The following is an 18940-nucleotide window of genomic DNA, read 5'->3' as shown; positions in this document are numbered from 1 at the left end:
GAGCGAGCAGCTCTGTGGGGCTTAATTGCTGGCTACAAAATAGCTGATAAATTTACTTGTTAACTCAATGAGTGAACAAGGAAGGCAGGTTTAACCAATGAAGGAAAAGTTCAGTATGATAATATGTGCATTCAAGAGCAGAGGATAGAGGCCATTCTTACAGTATGAGAGAAACAATTTAAGATTCCCCAGCAGGCCTCAGATAAAGGAAACGCAACTTGGTCTCTTCTCCTTTGCCATCAGCCTGAATGTCTGAATGTTCCCCCAGAGATCTCAACATATGGTGCACAAGACCAGTTCAAAGAAACACTCCTGGGCACTACTCTCAATGATAATAACAGAAGGGAGTGCAATGGTGTCTGCCAAGAGGAAGAGCTGACTCATCGGTGCTGCCGGGCAGTTCCATGGGGCAGAGAGTATGGAAACATGCAATTGTAATGCTCTTATATCCCATGTGAGAAGCTAATATAATCTAAGATGAGCTCAGAACCTTGATTCTGAGAAACTCACAGTTACAAGGATGATGGATGAAAGAAGAGGTAAAAGAATTACTCAAAGCAGTAGAACACATAAAATGTGATAAAGAAAAAGAAAACCCAAATCCTAAGAAGCACTGTTTATCTTACAGAGATGAGTTGAGCAGCTAGAAGAGTGCTTATACAGCTCTGCAGTTAAATTCACTACAGATGAACACAGAGAAATGAAGAAGAAAAAAGCCCAAATGTCTGTAAGGGGGTACGGTTAACCATTGCAGCATCTACTGGGAGAACAACTCACGGAAGGATTATAGTGCATTCTGAATGTTGCATATACACAGAAAACTGTGATTTAGCTCCAACTACTGTAGCTGAAGCAATATGTTCTGAAGTTCTAGTTCCAGCATTACACAGAAAATCATGATGCCACAGGCTCTTGTGGCTAGAAACATTTTTGAGTCAAAAGAGCCATTTTGTCAGCCAAAGAAATACCAAAATGTGCTGTATGAATTTTTAAGGTAATTTTGTCATATTCTAGATGAGAAAATATCTTATGCTCTCCATTCTATCTCAGCTTATTTATGTGAGGTGGTGCTATCCTAAATTGTGAGAACCTTTAAACATAAGAAGTAGCAGAAACACAAAAATATTTTGTTTCACTACAAGTCACTGTAACATAATCAATGTACTGCATTTGACTACATAAAGTGTATTTCCTTCATCATATAATATGCACTCAACATGATACCTGACTTTCCAAGTTGCTGGGAATAGTCAGCTATAAAAAGATGTTTTGTTGTATTTTTCCATGTGTATTGTAGAGCTACTTGTTACAGAAATAACAAACAACTCCAAGAAACATACAGGTTTGTAAAGTATTTCCAGGATACAAAGTGTCTTACTATTAATTAAAACCGGAATTTTAAAAATACTTTCTCAATATTTCATTTTCAGTTTTTTATAGATATTTTCCATTGACTCTAAAAGGTAATAAAACTTTCTAAAGGAAACAGGAGTGGAAGGGACCTTCTGAAAACGTGACATGCATCCTGTTGCCTGAAAGTGCTCCTAAACGACAGAAAGATCTCAGTAGAAAAGTTAATTTGCAATTCTACATCCACATCTGTATTTTAGAGGAATTTGGAGATGGAAACATATGGTGCAAATTCAGTTCTTCAAGGAAGCGAATATTGATATTCTGTAAAAGAGAGAGTTTTGAAATTCTCCGTGAAACTACTGTTTCCTTTTTTCATAGTTTCATAGATAATTTTCTCTGTATGATTGAATTTTACTTCCCTTTCTCCGTCAGCACAGCTCAGTCCCTAGAACAGAACAGAGCTCAGTTTCTCTGTAATGGCACATCCCAGATATTCCTCCTCCTGTGGGAGATGTTGGACAGGTTGGACAGAGCCTTGGGTGCAATGGTTTAGTGTGAGGTGTCCCTGCCCATGGCAGGGGGATTGGAACTAGATGATCTTAAGGTCCTTTCCAACCCTAACTATTCTATGATTCTATGTCCTTAAGGATATCCACAAACTGTACCCAGGAATACAATCTGGAGCTAATTTTAAGGGGAAGTGAGCAAATACGTTCTTTTATAAAATACTTTGGCTTTTCTTAAACCATAAGAATTATTATCTGTGAATATATGTTAGGACATATAATCACAGTACAAGACAATATGTAGAGTGGAAGACAGCAATACAGCAAGATGGATCTACTAGCGTAGGATTTGAGGAATTTTCCAGCCATATGAATACTATCAAAACAACTTAATGAAGAGCATGGAAACATGCAGGAATAGCAAGCATTGCTTTAAAACAATGCACACTTTCAATGTTGGCTTGTGCTAAGGTCTTAATGCTAGAAATAGCTAATTCTGGCAGGGCTTTACTTTGAAACCTCTTCTAACAGTTTTTAAATGCAAATGCTATTTGAATAATATACAGCACACTTACAGATTTATTCTAGCTGTGGTGATTATTTTAATTAAATTAATACACTGGGGGAGGAGGAAATGAAGCACTTGGTAGATTTTGATCATATTTCTGTTTGTCAGACAGCGCAACTGTTGACAGCTCTGTTGACTCAGGCTCAAATAGTCCAGCGTTACACTTGAGGCAGCAGGTCTCACTGTTGAGCCAGATTATGATCCAGTACAATAATTAGGAAATTAGAAGGAACTAGAAGATTAAAATATGGAGAAGGTACTACAAAGCACCCCACAAATTCCTTCTGTTTGGTTTGGTATTAACAGCGATTTATAGCTAGATTTTGAGTTTCACAGCACCCTTCCTCCTCCCTATCCCATTTTACAGGGATTACAGTTAAACTACCTGCTCTGAACAGCACTCTGGGGTAGAATTTTTACAGCAGGGTGAAAACAGCTTTATAAAGCAAAATCACAAAGAAAAATCCTAGAGCAAAATCACAAAGCAGAAAGCAAATTGCAACAAAAGTTAAATACATTTAAACAAAACTTTCTAATGCTCTTTTTTTTTTTCTCAAGTGACTAATCATGTTCCTTTGAAGTTGCTGGTAATCATGGGGCAGATTAATCCCAGACTGATCTACTGGTATCTTGAGCTTCAAACCTACAGTTATACCAGTTGCCTGAAAAACACACATAGATGGAGAATTTTCCCCAGGAGTAAGAAGTACAAATGTGATATTTGAAGACTGTTTTTAACTTTAATCTTGTGCAAAACAACATATATACAGCACATCTCTAAGGGTCTAAACAAACATGTGCTATGAACAAAGAGTACACAGATGCTGGAAATCGTATGGGAGGAATAATGCACAGTTGATACACTAAAATAGAAACCATCCCGTAGAGAAAAATAGAGAAGTGTTTTTTTCCAGAGTAATCTTTTAGAAGCTACAGTGAAAAGGGTTTGTCTTCTGAGCTCCAAAGAACACTACTTCAAGATTATCAGTTTCTTTAAAATGCAATAAATAGTTATATTCAAGAAGAGAAAACACAGTTTGCCTGACAAACTGTTAAAGACTGACAAAGCCACTTTTGTTATGTGGACTAGAAAATAACCAAATAATACTAGATTCAGTTGTCCAGCAAACCTGTTAGCCTAACTCAAAAAGTAGCTAATCGTCAAAATTTGAACTGAAAAGTAACATGGATCTGTTACCTATCTATTTCTTGGGTCTCATAAATTTTGGCTGTTTTGTTGTTTTTCAATAACTAAAATCCAAATACCATCCCTTTTATCTTCTGCCCATCCCTTTTTCTTCTGCCCTAAGCACACTCACTTTTTAAAGAGGACCTGACTCCTCCAGTCTTTGATACATTTCCCAATCTATAAAGACTCTCATGGATATCCTCTAACTGCATTAAAAGCACTGCCTCTATTCTCTAAGCATCTTGTAGCAAAATTCATCCAGCCTACACTATTTAAAACTATCTGGCTTTAATTAGAACTTTCCTGGTGCTGCTGAATACTTCACCTGTTTGAAATATCTAAGCTTTGCTTTTTTTTGCCTTTTTTTTTTTTTTTTGCCCTTTTTTTTTTCTTTTTTGCAGCTGCATCTCAGAAGTAGTCACTCCATGAGTGCACAGAGATGCTTCCAGCTGCTGTGCTTAGCTGGGAGGTTCTGATGCAAGGCTGCTTCTCACTGGCCTGCTAGTGCACTACCATGTACTTTGAAACTCTCTACTAATCTTCTCAATTGTATTACTTCTCTCTTCTCCAGCTCTTCTTGACAGTGTTCTTTTATTAGTGGCATTTGACATTAGTCCACTTCTAATTTTTTTTTTTTTCTATTCTAAAGCCATCAGTAAAAAAGTTAAGATCACTGCTGAGAATGGATGCTGATGACTGCTCATGACGGTGACAGAATAGTGTAAGAAGTGCCTGTGTTCTCAGGAATTTACATTTGTGTGTGTGTGTGCATGTATGTATATGTATATATGTGTTAGCCTTTGTTATTATCCACAGCATAACCATTCTATTCAGTTTCCCGCACAGCTGGCTAGGCTTCATGTGAGAGTCACTGAATCAGTCAAATGCTTAAAGTCAATACAAAATGTGACTTGAGACCTGCTGTATGACATATTCTCCACTACCCCTAGCTGTTAGGAGCTTGACTTGATTTATTTAATTGGTTTTGTCCTGCACAGCACCTGCCAGTTTTGACAGTCCTTGAGTAGCAGGAATAGGACTCTGTCACTGGTTTTGAACAGGTTATGTTTATTTTAATAATAAATAGAAAAGCCTTTTTTACTTTATTTCAGTATCTTGGCAAGATGCAATTCTTGAATCCTTGAATCTTGGCAAATTCTCATATTATGCTTACATAGGACCTCAGTACTTTTTCTCTGACCACATGATTTTGCTGTTCCACATAGGTTATCAGCTTATTTGGCACCACAGGCAGTAATTCATCAGGTTAGATCCCAATTGTATGAGTTGTCTCCACAGCACTATTGCTTGGGAGCTGACTCCTCCTAGTTTTTTCAAATTTTCAGTCTTGTACAGCTTCTTTAACTAGTTGATTCTACTAATTAGTTCCCCTGGTGAATGAAAGACTGCCTTTTGAAATTGAGAACCTCATTGAATGGGTATATTAATAGTGTAAATTATCCACTGAAGTCCAGCATGTCAGCTCTCTACAGTAACCACCTGCGGAGTTCTTTGTACCTGCCTAATCCTTCACTGAAAGAAGAGTAAGCTGATATTTCTCGTGTGACCATACATACAATTGACTACTTTGCAGGTTTTTACCACCATAATTTTTATGTCACAGATTTAAAGATCTTCTTTCATTTTACTGTTCCACTGTAATTAGTTTATACAAACTTATATTCAGATAATCCTGTGATGCTGTCCACTCATTTCATTGAGTGATATTTAATGTTGAATTCTGCTAGAATGGTCATCAGTGCCTACAACAGAATTATTAATTCTACTATCTATGCAAAGCTGCAACATAAAAATTCCTGATAATATTTCTTAAACAGAACTACAAAATCATTTATTGTAACTTGGTGTGGCACTGGAATATTATAGAAAATCCTCAGGTTTAAATAAAATTCTTATTGATCCTTTCCTAAAAGTGTATTAACCTTAAAAGATCTTTCTTATCCCTTTCTGTCTTACTTCTGTAGGTTGTTACAGTGTTCTTATCATCACCTTTATTTTTCACCTTTTCTCCCAGTGAAACAAAGGGAAGAACCATAATTGTTCTCTCACATTTTAGTTACTCCTTTAATAATTTTTTTGATCTCATGCAATATTTAAAATTCTTCTGTGTTGTTTCCTGGATGAGCCCTTTCATTAAGATGGAATTAATTTAAGTACTGCTTTCACTATTATTAATACCTTTTTGGCTGATGTCTAGCCATCTACTTAGGGAAATTCATTATCCTTTTTTTTTTTTTACCATACTAACTCTCAACTTCTTTAATGTTTGAGCCTACTGAGGAGAAGGCAGTTGGAACATGCTTCTTCATTCGTACCTCTTATAAATTATTCAGGGCAGTGAACATACATCCAATGGTAAACATAATGTCAACATATTATTTAAGCACACTGCTAAGACTGGAGGGTATAAAAATCTCCTTTACTTCCAGTTTACACGGTCACTTCTGCCAACATGCAAAATTAATTGAATAGCTGGTGTTTGGAAGAGGCTATTCTAATTGTGGGCTCTGCAAGACCAAGAAGTGCAGGCTGTGAGCTTCTGCCAAGTGAGGGGAAAATAGTTTACATGTAGGTTTATCAGTAGTAAGCATCATTGTTGCTAAAGCTGGACTGAAAACTAGAATGAAGAGAAGGATGGAGAATTAGATTTCTTACTAAATTAGGTTAAAAAAATAAGTTATGACCATGTTTTGTGAAAAAAGAAGGCACTGATTCATATCAGAACTAGAGACCTCATCCATTCAGGCTCAGCACTGTGCTGCTCTGACGATCAAGCTGTGATAATCTGCTAGGAGAGCACCTTTAAATGTGCAATATTTTGCCTACCCATTTCCCCAACATCATTTAAGACCACTGAACTTTTAGCCACTGCAATGACTGTTCATAGACATAAAAGGAAGGTGGCAGGCATACAGATATCACTGTCTAGCCCGTGGGTGTACTGCAGATGTAGTTACATGATCTGTGCTCTGTATTGTCTTTGAGGGGCATATTTATGCACATGGTATCTGTACAGAGAAGATGCAATCAATCTGATTCTCAGATTTTCTGTGCTTTCGGTGGTCGTCTACATCAGGAGCAAGTGTAACATTCAGCTGAAACTGAGGAGCAGTGTTTTAATTCTCTTAGTACTGTAAAGACGTATAATTATTTAAAAAGCACCAGAGAAAGGTTAAAAAAAAGTCAAAGTGAAGATTGTGTAACTTTTAAAAATTAAGACACTTTGAGTTTACAATGGTATTAATATGATGCGTAATTGATATCTTTCAGAGTGGAAGATTACTAGCCAAATCCGTGATTCAGTTATAACATTATTCTTTTTGCATTCTAGAAAAGGAAGTCTGAAAAACCCTTTCGACGGCTAATACTGGAGCAATATTCTTTATGGCCACAAGGTGTCACCTTTATAACTCTTGGATGAGCAACAAATTTAATAGTACGTTCGAAAGGAAACTATTAGATAGCATCATTCCCTACTTTTTCCTGAACTTTCTGTGTTAATTTCTCTAGCTAACTTATTTAATTTGGTATGAAAATTGAATTAGCTACATATTAGACCTGAGTAGCCTGTCATGAAGAATGAGCCATTTAGTTTAGCTGCTGTTCCTGCTTTTTAAATTTTAAGAACAAATTACTGTTTCCTTCAATTTGCTAGTTACTTAAATTTGTACAATATTTGTCATATAAACATTCTGAGTAATTACAATTATTCCAAATTTTAATATTGCACACTTGGCTAGGTGATGCTGCTAGCATTTTTGACCTTTGGCTAAGCACTTACAGAAGCATAACTCAGAATATTTTTACACATAGCTTTGAATATTTCCTTTTTAATACAAATTTCAGAAAGTTTTTTTTTTCAGTACACTCACTATACCTATTTGCAGACTCCCAGGCTCAGATTCGCTGTGAGCTGAATCAGGAACTTAGAGGTGCAACACCCTCTCGCCTGTAAGGCCACTGAATTCAGCAAGCCCTAACAATTACAATACCACAAAAACTTTGCTAACTGAAGTTCTAAGCCAGTGCAGGTCAGTAGATACATTCCTACAAGTTTCAATAGACTTTAAGTAAACCATACCTGAAGTAGTAAGTTATTTTAGTTTATTTAAGATCATGGAAAAGCCTAATTAATTTCTTAAGTAAACCTAAATAGATGCATGCATTAAAAATTGCATACACTAAAAGTTGAAATTTTAATCTAAACCTGAAAGACAAGTATATCACTATTGCTGTTCTTGCTAGAAAACTGTTAAAGGAAATGTGAAATATGCAGAACTATTTTCAGGGAAGGCCTTGATCTTAAGTGGTTCTGTTACTACGACTTTAGTAGAAAACCACAGTTTAATTGTAGGTTCTTTCCTGTGATTTCTCACGAAAAAAAAATGCAAGCAAGAAATGTTTTGAAGAGTTTAAATGTTCCTGTTTTTACTGTAGGCATAACTTGTTAATTTTTTCACTGCATAGTCTATAAAATTATCAGCTACAGTGATACTTTAAACAAATCACATATAGGTATAACATTTCTCATCAATTTTAATAAGCTGGTGTGATTTTATAATTGCCTTGTAATCACTGATGTGGTAAATATCACTGCTGCAGTGCATTTCTACCTGATAAATGAAGTTCAGTTACTTACGAAAACATTTACTGGGTCTTCCTCCTTTCTGAACCAGAAAGGATAGCCCTTTCACATACACAAAAGTAAACCCAGTTCATTACAATAGAACATTTCATTTTAAAATATCCCAGCATCATTTGTCTCAGAAGGTGCCACTTCATAAAAATTTGCCCCCAGATTTGACTGAAGTCTGTGAGGGGAAAATGCAGACAAGACCATAGCTATCATAAAATAGTTATGAATTAAGAGTGCATTTTGTTAAGTAAAACAGACAAGGAACAACTCCCAAGCAAAAAAGAAGCAACAGTGGCTGTGAAAGGGGAAACTTGTCAGGTTTCTTTTGTTAATCAAATCTTCAATGCATTTTTGCTTTTTGTTTTTTAAACAACTACTTCAAAATATTCAATTATAAGCTCTTCTTAATTATTCATGTACCTTGGGTAACACTCCAGGGTGACTGAGATCCTTAAATGCACTGACAAAGACTTTGGGGAAATTAAATGAAACTGACAGTTTTTCCTTAAGTGATCATCTAAATTTAACCAAAAATGTCATTTAGCAACATGCATATTTGCATAGCAATACATAGCCTCAGACAACAAGCAGCTATTTCAGAGATTAGTAACCAGTTTCAAAATTTGGCTGCCAAAGTAACTATTTCTAATTTATAAAGCTATGACTTCCAGAAGAAAAATAACCACTCTTGTTCTGAAATTGTTCTTTCTCTACTGTTTCATAGAAGAGTTGAAAATTCAGTGCACAGGAAGGCCTTTTTTAAAATACGTGGTGGTTTGTATGGAGGTTCTGCCGGTGAGAAACTGCTAGTACATCTCAGACTGCCCTGTGTGAAACTCTGTCTTTGAAAGGACACAACCTTTGAAATTTCCCCCTAGTACATACAGCACTGTGTTCCTGTAGGCTTTAAAGTATACAGTTAATGTTATACATTACTAATCAATGCTGCTGGTGGATTAAACCAGTGTGAAGTGGGCTGAAGTTCCTCAGATTTGTATTTTACATATTTCACAGGGTTATTTTGAAATAGATGCCACCTGGTTCTTGGATCAAATGTTGCTACTGCACCCTTGGTTTGAAAATTTCAAAAGCCACTGACCTTGATCATGTGACTGCAGGCCACTGAGGGTGGATATTCCCTCTCCTTCTCTCCATCTCACGCATTACTGATGCATCCTCCATGACTTACATGAGGCTTCACATGTGAAGACTGTCATGCAGTGATTTCAATTCCAATAGCTGATACAATTTAATCATAGGTCAGCATACTGATGTCTCTTTGGGGCTTAAAAGCTCAATTATCCTGCCTATTGTCACAACTGAACATGGGACACAGTTGCAAGCCAGAGAGTAAGTTCTTTTATGGATTGACTAAGGGAATATGTAAATAAAAGTTTTCTATTCAGCAATATTTATTTGAATTAATAAAAAATGTTATTTTTTACATCATACATTGACTGATTGATAGAAATGTTTTGTTGGTTTTTTTTCATTACATTTTGAAATATTAATACCAATTCAGACTACAAGTAATGGCAGTAGAACAGATTAATTCACATTTTTAGTCAAATGAAATATTTCTGCCAGCATACAGAGTACTTGATGGGTTAGAAGAGTTAGCTTTTTAATTCCAAGCTTTGTATTAAGAGCTAAAAAAGCAGAGAAGTGACTCTGTGGCTGAGATACTTGTTCGGGAATCTTACATATTTTCCAGTCTTCTGTGATATGCATCTGCATTCAGCAAAATGCTTTTATACATGTATAAGTAAATTCTCAAATCCTACTGTAGTCAATGGGGCTTCAGCATGCAATTGCAAGTACCTACATGGTAAGGTATGTCAGGTTCACCATCCCCTTGAAACACATGTAAGACTCTGTACTGATGTCAGTTGGACCTTGTCAACATGTGGTTCTGCTAGCAATATTTTTATTTGTTCTTCACAGAGATATTATGAGTATAAACTTGCTATTGTTGGTGAGGGATTCATACAAAATGTTAATAAACGCGTTAGAAGAGCCTCTGGAAAAATAATGCCTATTTAAAGAGAAAAAATATGGTCACCTAATGGTTGTTATACCTAATCTAACGTAAGGTAGTAATAGATGAAAATGGGGTTTTGAATGCTATGCTCTCATGAGTCTGCTATGCATGTGGATAGGAAAACAAATATGATGGGCAGTTAGAACATCAGATTGTGTCCAGATCTTCTGAAATCCAGTGTGTGCTTTCTGTTGCCTATGCATTACTGATTGCAATGAGCACCTTTGTTATGAAAACGCATGTGTGCGATTGCATTTGTTTTGTTCCACCCCATGGGGGGTTCCTTGAAAAAAGATTTTCTTCTCCATGGGGTAGGGAAGTGTGAGGGATGGGAAGAGAGGTAGAAGGACTGAGTTAAATGGTTCTGGTCACACCATATTTGTAAACATTTATTTTGATTTGTAAATAGTTGCACTGTATAATTTCTGCTAATTTTAGTGATATTGTTAGAATAGATTTTTTAGGCTGAGGATGGGGTTCATCTCTCAGAATCAAACTCTCTGAAAGTTACACATCTAGTCTTAATTCAAAGTCTGGATATTCTAAAATCAATGGAAAGAGCCGGGCACACTCAGGAGATTTACAATTATGCTGGCCTTTGGAAAATAGTTAATTGTTCTTTGGGACCATTGAGTTTTGTCCACTAACTACAGAAAGAGCTTTATCTTGATGTCTAATACCTATTTAAAAGACAGGTAAAATTAAATTGATTGGATAAAGCTGCTTCTTTTTCCATTAATTATCTGATCTTAAAAAAATATCATGGAGAGAACACAAGCAAAATAGGTAGCTTTTCCATGCAGTATATTATCAGCTTCATCTATTAATGTATTTAAACAAAACTATGTATTAAAACAAAACTATGTTCACTGTTACGTAAGGAATCTCTGTTTTCACATGTTGGCTAAATCACATCATCATGGCTTTGAAGATGACACGTAATGTGTAATTCTAGAACTATGAAGCCACTAGGCATTAAGGTACCGATGAAATAAGCACAAATTGTCTTAGCTTGCTAAAATTTGGAAAAATGCTGGTTTTATCTTACCTTTGATGAAGCTCACTGGAGAAATATAGGGCATATTGATTACAATTCAAGCATGCCTTTCAACTTCTCACAGGCTGAAACTGTTCAGATGCTTGGTTGCAATTCAGACCCATTTACACTACCAATAATGGACAGTTGTCAAACAAGGAAGAGATAACTGAATATTTGCATGTAAAATATTTGTATATTAAATTTTCCAGATTAAATTTTTTTTAGTCTGTTCTACCTTTGTGAATACAACTGTCCAATGAATTATTTTTCTTTCAAATGAAAAAAAGACAACAACCTCTCTCTTAATGGGTAGCACTGGAAATAGCTATAGTATAAAAAAAAGTCATGAAAGATTTTGGATTCATTTGTTTCTGTATGGCTTACTAAATACAAACATGAAAAGGACTACATAATTCAGATTGCCATTTTTAACTTTGTTATAAAAAAAATCAGAACATCTGAGAAAGATATTGTATCACACAATACATGCCAACTTCAGTTCTTTCAAATGTGAAGACAGGCTGTATTTGAAAATTGATGTTTCCCACAGCTTTATGTCAAGTGTGTATGTGTGGGGAAAAAGAGGGCAAAGCATCTCACTAACTCTAAATTGTTGACTGAAGACAGGAAAAAGAGGAAAACCATTAAAGGGCTGGAGAATTTGATTTTAATATGTAAGAACAAACCATAAGCACATGTGTCTTACAAATGACAAGGTAGGGAAGACTGCATTTAGTATCTCCAAAGCACAGGACCTCAAGAAGTTTGATTTTTACTTGGGGTGTATAACCTGGTTTAGATACAATAGCTCAACATTTCAGAGCTAGGTTTTTATTTACTAGATATGTAAAAACAATGTCAATAAAATATCCAATAAATTACTTTAGACCCAAGTATCCACTCATATTATCAGCTGGAACACTGGCAGTTAAGGCTTATATTTCCCAGTGAACATTATATTCATTATCTGAGACATTTTAAAACCATGATTTTTTACACAGAGCTTACTTTAGGCCATCTTTTGCCTTTTGAAGGATGAATTTATGCCAGCTGGTTTTAGCACTTACTTCTAATATTTCTTAAGTCTGTCCTTCTTCCTTTCTTAGGATTACTTCTATCCATGGTATTGCCAGTAAAAATTAAAAGGAGTCAATAGTGGTTTGTTACCTTCTCATACAAATGTCTCCATTCAGTAAAACTCTCTGCATCTGTACTCCTGTCAAACAGTGGAATTGGATAGAAACCAAGTACAGGCTGATGGTATCTATCATCTGCTGCTTCTCTTACTCCCCACATGTACGGAAATCAGTCAGGTTTTGTTGTCCTTCAGGGATGAAGGACAGAGTAAATATGATGGGTTTTTTTTAATTGTTAAAATTTTTAAAAGTCTATTTAAAACCATTTGTGAATTTAGATGCATTTGTTCCTCAACAATTCTTGAAATTGGGGTTACAACTCCAATGAATCCATGTTAAGAATATCAAATCATGCTAGCATTTCTAATGTACAGAACAGTCACACATATTCAGCTCCCTGCTGTGAGGATAAGGTTCTCTTACATTTAGGCACACAAGCTGTATAGACCCTACACAGGAAAGAATACAGATGTAGGCATAACACTTAAATCTATATCAGGAAGATTTAACCACGATGGCTTCATATTACCTTTTTCCCTTCAAATGTAAACTTAGATTTCCTCATGTAATTTGTTTTTTTGCAGCAAGCATCAAATAGTTTTACATGAGCGGTGCAACTATAAAATATTATGCACTAAACCATAATGATTGCTCATATGTAGGACATAAACACTTCCAACTGAATGATGAATTCAGCCTCAAAATCTTTCCTTACTTATCCAACAAGTGATTTACACAGTGTTTTACATACTACTCTGTGGCTTTCTTTGCACTATTGAAATAATGCACATCTAAAAGTTGTTATATTAGCATGTAAACACTGCAAACTGGGATCAGCTGGTTAAAAAAATTCAAATTAGAAAGACCTAAGAGCATTTTTTCATGAGTCTTTTCTCAGTAATTCTTATTATAGAATAGGATCTAGTAGGATAAACACTTTTCTTGAAATTAGGATGGTAGCAGGTGCTTTCCTTTCAGGGTTGTTTGGTCTCACAAAATAGACAGATTCCTGGTTATGAGCAAACTGGACATCTAAACTTGAGCAAGAAAAAAAAACAGCTTTATATAACAAATCTGTTGATTCCATAAAATATAGAAATAATTGTAGTGTATACTAAAAATAAAGTTACAAAATGTAAATACTGATTTTAATCTATCAAATTCTACAAAGGCAGACCTGTATGGATTTAATCTCATGTAGGCAGCATAAAAAAAAGATAAACATAAGTTTTAAAAGTAAAGATAAGGCTTTCACAATTAGTAAATCTTTAAAGTATTTTAGAGACATGCAGGAATTTGCAAAAAGCCTTCAGTATCACAAGATATGGAAAAGTTTTTCAACTACAATAAAAAGCTATTATAAGAATAGAGTATATGAATAGGCATAAAATAGGTTAAAATATAAATAATGGGCTGTATTATATTTATTTAATCCTAAAGAGCAAGCAAGAGATTTTTCCAGCTTCCTACCTCATCTTTTAAAAACAATTTAGGCAAAACTATTTTCTACCATCCAAAAATTCTTTTGAGTGTTTGAATACAGAAATCATTTAATCAAAGTATTATGAGACTAAATTCACTGATGATGTATTCATAATATAAAATGTGCACTTACATTGTGTAATGTGGCATTCAGTGGTAAGTGAATGAAACAGCAGCAATAAGAGCACAAAGAAGAGTATAATGATGCTTGTTCCATTTCAAACACCATTAAGTGTGTGTTGCATTCACTAAAGTCCACCACGACACTCAAATTTTTATTTGTAACTCATAGCATCTCTGAACTTGATTGCCGTCTTTTTTGTGTTATGATTCCGCCATCAGCAACATTAAACTTGTGAAGTTTTCATGTTTTCATGATAAATATGTTTGATCATCTTCTGCTTCATTCTGGAGGGTAACATCTCCATCTGCTACTTTCTAGAAGCAACTGGAAAAAAACTGCCATCTCTATTCCACAGATGGTCAAGAAGTATTTGTATCTTAAGTTCTGTAATTCTGCATCTTCACAGCTATAAAAAGTCTTCAAATCCCTCATTACCTTAGAAAGATTCAGTTGTTCCCCCCACAACCTCCCGTTATTTAATTTCCAGCCAAGCATCCCATCACCAGTGATGCTGCTGGTTCCCGCCCAGAACACGGGTTTAGTTCCACAGCCTTATTGAGACTGTGGATATTCTTCTGCTTTGATCCATCTGATAAACTAGTTGCACAGAATAATTTTTCATCTGGTACCATTTTTAGCCAGCTAATCATCTGAATCATCTTGTTCACAGGTATTCAAACCATGTTATTAAACTCAGAGAAGCCTGGAGATCCTCAACAGCAGCAGCAGATTAACCCTTTCCTTGTAGCTTTGGTGTCTGTTTCATTCCAGAATAAGCATGGCTAATTTATAATAGCTGAAAATTTTTCCTGTAGCATTTTTTAAAAGCTGTGCATATATTCAGTCCACTGTTTTTTCTGACTACTGAATTCCTTCATAAACTTTGATGTCCTGCATTTCACATCCAAGTCTCAGATACCAACTGACTAGTGGAATTACATCTCCCTGCATTCACATGCACAATCTTGGACTCACAGAAATTATTTCACTTCGGTATTTGGTCCTTTAGGTCTTAGATTTTCTGGTCTCTTTGCAATAAAGCAAATCTTTACAAAGTGATGATCAATTATTTCCAGTTAATAATAAAAGTAACAGTAAGATAGGTAATTGAGTGCAACTTATTTATGATTTTACAGTAAGTGATATTTAGATAAGAAGTAGAAATAGTCCTTGGAAGACATAGTAGTAAAATGAACAAAGTAAAAAAAAAAAAAAAAAAAAAAAAAAATTTCTTAAAAAAGGGGAAAAAATTCATAAGCCAGAGTTCCTACAAATAATTTTGCATTTCTCTTTTGCAGTAACTCCAGTTACATGTCTTTTATATTTAGTTTGTTACTATATATGTTTGCAGTCTAATCCTCTATAGGTAGATTTCTTATTAGGCATTTGAAATGCTTCATCACTTAGCATTTAAGCCACTGTTCTCTTCTGTCTCTTATTCAAAAACAGAGAATTAAAAAAATAATTAAAAAATAATAAATAAATAAATAAAAATTCAATCACTCTTTTATCATTGTTTCTTCAATTTATTTTCTTCTTGTTCATTTACCTGGATTTTGCAGCAGGGACCTTACATTTATTGTTTTGAATTACCTACTGTAGATGGAGTAGATGTCAACCACTTTCACACTTGTGGTTATGATTATGTATCTACAGAACTTCCAACCCTTCGTATGTGCAAGAACAATGAATGTGTCTGAAGTCATCTTGGGGGACCTACATCTTTTCATTTTTTGCTCAACTATATAAAATGAAACATTCTGGATGAAAAGAAGACAATGTGTAGTGAACACCTGAAAGGTCAGGCATAGGGAAGAGAGGAACTTGAAAATGTGTGTGATGAAACAGCAAAATGGAGAAGAGAAAAACAAAAGAAAGACTTCCAAAGAGAAGGAAATGTGTTTCCTGCAGACTGCTGGCAAACAGTTCAAAAAAGTCAGAGCATCTTCTTTTGAAAAGAAGACTCAAAGCTCATTTGAAGCAAAACTGAAAATGCAGTGAGAGCCATATAGTTGCAGAGGAAAAGGCTTAGGGAAAGTAACAGTAAATTATCTTGTACTACATTTCTTTCACAAATAACTGAAATTCACATAATCAAAAATAAAGCTTCATTGGAAGATACCATTTTCTGATTAAAAGCCATTTTATTTGTAGGTCTATTGGTATAATTTCTGACAAGATTGATTAAGTGTTCTGTGCACTGACTTACAGAAGATTAGATGGGACTATTATGATATTCTAATATTGTAAATAAAGTGAGAAAGGTCAGCTCAACTTACCAACAAATTCTCAAAAAAGTCTTTGTTAGCCACATGTACTTTTGGAAAAAAACAATTCCAAATCTGTTGGCCTTTTAAAATTGTTATTGGATCTGAGATGGGCAGTTAATAATATTCTATTTTACATATTTGGAAATTGGTGCTCATCATACAGACATTTCTGTGGCTGAGATGAGAATTAATCTACTTCTTCCAACTCTTACTTGTATAGGTAAGATAAGGAACAAGTTGTAAGTGGCTTTACGACAGCATTAGAGAATTGAATCTGTGGTATACAAAACATACTGTCTTGGATTAATAAGGCAAAGGCATTTCTTCTCCATGTACAAAAGACAGAAAGATATAATAGATATTCTGCCTCAAATACAATCCTCAAAAAATTAGAAGAAAGACCACTAAGTGTCATGACAGTCATATTTTAATACTCCAGGAAGAGAGCAATACAGAAGTAGAACTCTTGCAGCCTCAGAGACATCTGGCGTCTGCTGAAGACTAAGACTGGTTTAATATAGATCCAAAATAGCAGTTTGTGCCCCAAGTAGTGAAGAAGTATGAAAGGCAGAAGGAATCAGAAAAACATTATAATGTGAAAAGGTCCCAAAAGCCAGTCAAAATACTCCCTCTGGACAGATTTTAGCCTGTTAGAAATAATCTTTTTACAGATTAAATATTTAAATGTACTATGTAATCTATTCTACATATTCTATGCAATGGAATTGTTAGCAGCTTTCAGTTCCTGAAAATAAGAATAAATGAGAGCAGAAACTTCTATGCTAAAATAAAAGGACACCAAAGCTGATGCCTTTATGACTTTACCTAGAAGGGTATCAGGTGAAGAAGGATTTGTTCTGAAAAAGACTGCAGTGACCACACATACCTGAATGTATCCTTTAGTCAGTTAACATTTCAACTAATGCTGAAAATTTCCATTTAGAATACAAGATAGATTATAGTTTACCTACAAACCCATGGTAAAAAGACCCATGCTAAGAGTTCTTAAAGAATAAAAATGCATAGTATGCCCGTTTCATGAATTGTGCCATAATTTTTTTTTTTTTTTTACTAAACAGAGAGGGGCAGCATGAACTGTCAGCAATACTCAAAGCAAGATGAGCTACATTTCTGTTTGTAACCTAGAGATATACAATAGACAATCATATCCTGAAAGAGTTAGATCTACTGACACTGTGCATAGTGACAGAAAAAAAGTAATTCATTAAGGAGGATGATTGTTCAGAGATCATCTGTCCTAGAGACCATGGGCTGTAAAGGTGTGTGGCATTCACACTCTGGGCATTTCCTTGTTTCCTTGTTTTTACCTCCATGCCCATGTTATTAATGCTGTGCACATGCTCCCTGTATTTTGTCTGTAGCACATTTGCAATGGGTTCGACACATCTGATAAGAAAGTGCTGTCACAACCCAAAAAAAAAAAAAAAAATTAGCATAAAAAGAAATTCCTCAGTCTACACAAGTAAGATTTGAGAGAAAACATAACCACACAGATTGATTAGATTTTACCAAAGATTGTCTACCCAAGATTTGAGACTGAATAAAGGCGATATACATGGAGAAAACTAAATGACACTACAGGAATGACTACATAGGAAAGTCCCATACTAGGTTCTTTGGCTAATATTTAGAAAGTTCTCTTTGGCTCATTTGGTTGTTTGAAAAATTCATATTGGCAAAAATAACAAATAAAGTGTCAGTGGCTACATATGAAAAAATTCTGTAGCAGAGACTCAGACTCCAGTTCTGTGGACAGCTCATAACCTTCAGTATTCAGACCTGCTTCTTATCTGTACTTTTCCAAATTTTCTTAGTATCTGTCAGTATCAAATTTTCTAAGTATATGTTAGATACGTAAGTATATGTATCTAACTAAGATACATAGTTAGTAAAGTAATACGAAGAACCTACTTCATTACCATTTGTCGGGGTTCAAACTGAGACACACAGCTCGTCCACTCACTCCCCCCCTTTTTTTCCTCCCTCTTTCTTTACTTCCCCCCTCCCCCTCCCCGCTCCCGGAGGGATGGGGAGGAGAATCGAGAGAGTGTAACTCCCACGGGCTAAGAGCAACCCAGTAACTAAGGTATAACACAAATCACCACTGCTACCACCAATAATAATAATGATGAGAGAAAATAACAAGAGAAGAGAATACAATACCAACGCCGAACAAGTTCGACACCCCCTGAAGAGAGCCCGTGCCCTTCTGGGTAACTCCCAGTTACCTCCCTGGGCATGATGCGCTGTGGTATGGAATACCTCTTTGGCTAGCTTGGGTCAGGTGTCCTGGCTCTGTTTCCTCCTGGTCTCCCCTCATCCCTGACAGACCATGAGATTCACAAAGTCCTTGGCCAGAATAAACATTACTTAGCAACAACTAAAAACATTGGTGTTATCAGCTCTGTTCCCAGGCTGAAGTCAAAACACAGTGCTGCACCAGCTACTAAGAAAGAGAAAGACTGACTGCTACTGCCAAACCCAGGACACCATTCCTCGGGACCATTTCTTCCTGCATATAAACCTGCTTTGAGCAGCAGACAGTGAATGAAGG

Source organism: Lathamus discolor, chromosome 1 (assembly GCF_037157495.1).
Source record: "Lathamus discolor isolate bLatDis1 chromosome 1, bLatDis1.hap1, whole genome shotgun sequence".
NCBI lineage: Eukaryota > Metazoa > Chordata > Aves > Psittaciformes > Psittacidae > Lathamus > Lathamus discolor.
The sequence above is the reverse complement of the archived record's forward strand: the minus strand, read 5'-3'. Positions refer to the sequence as shown.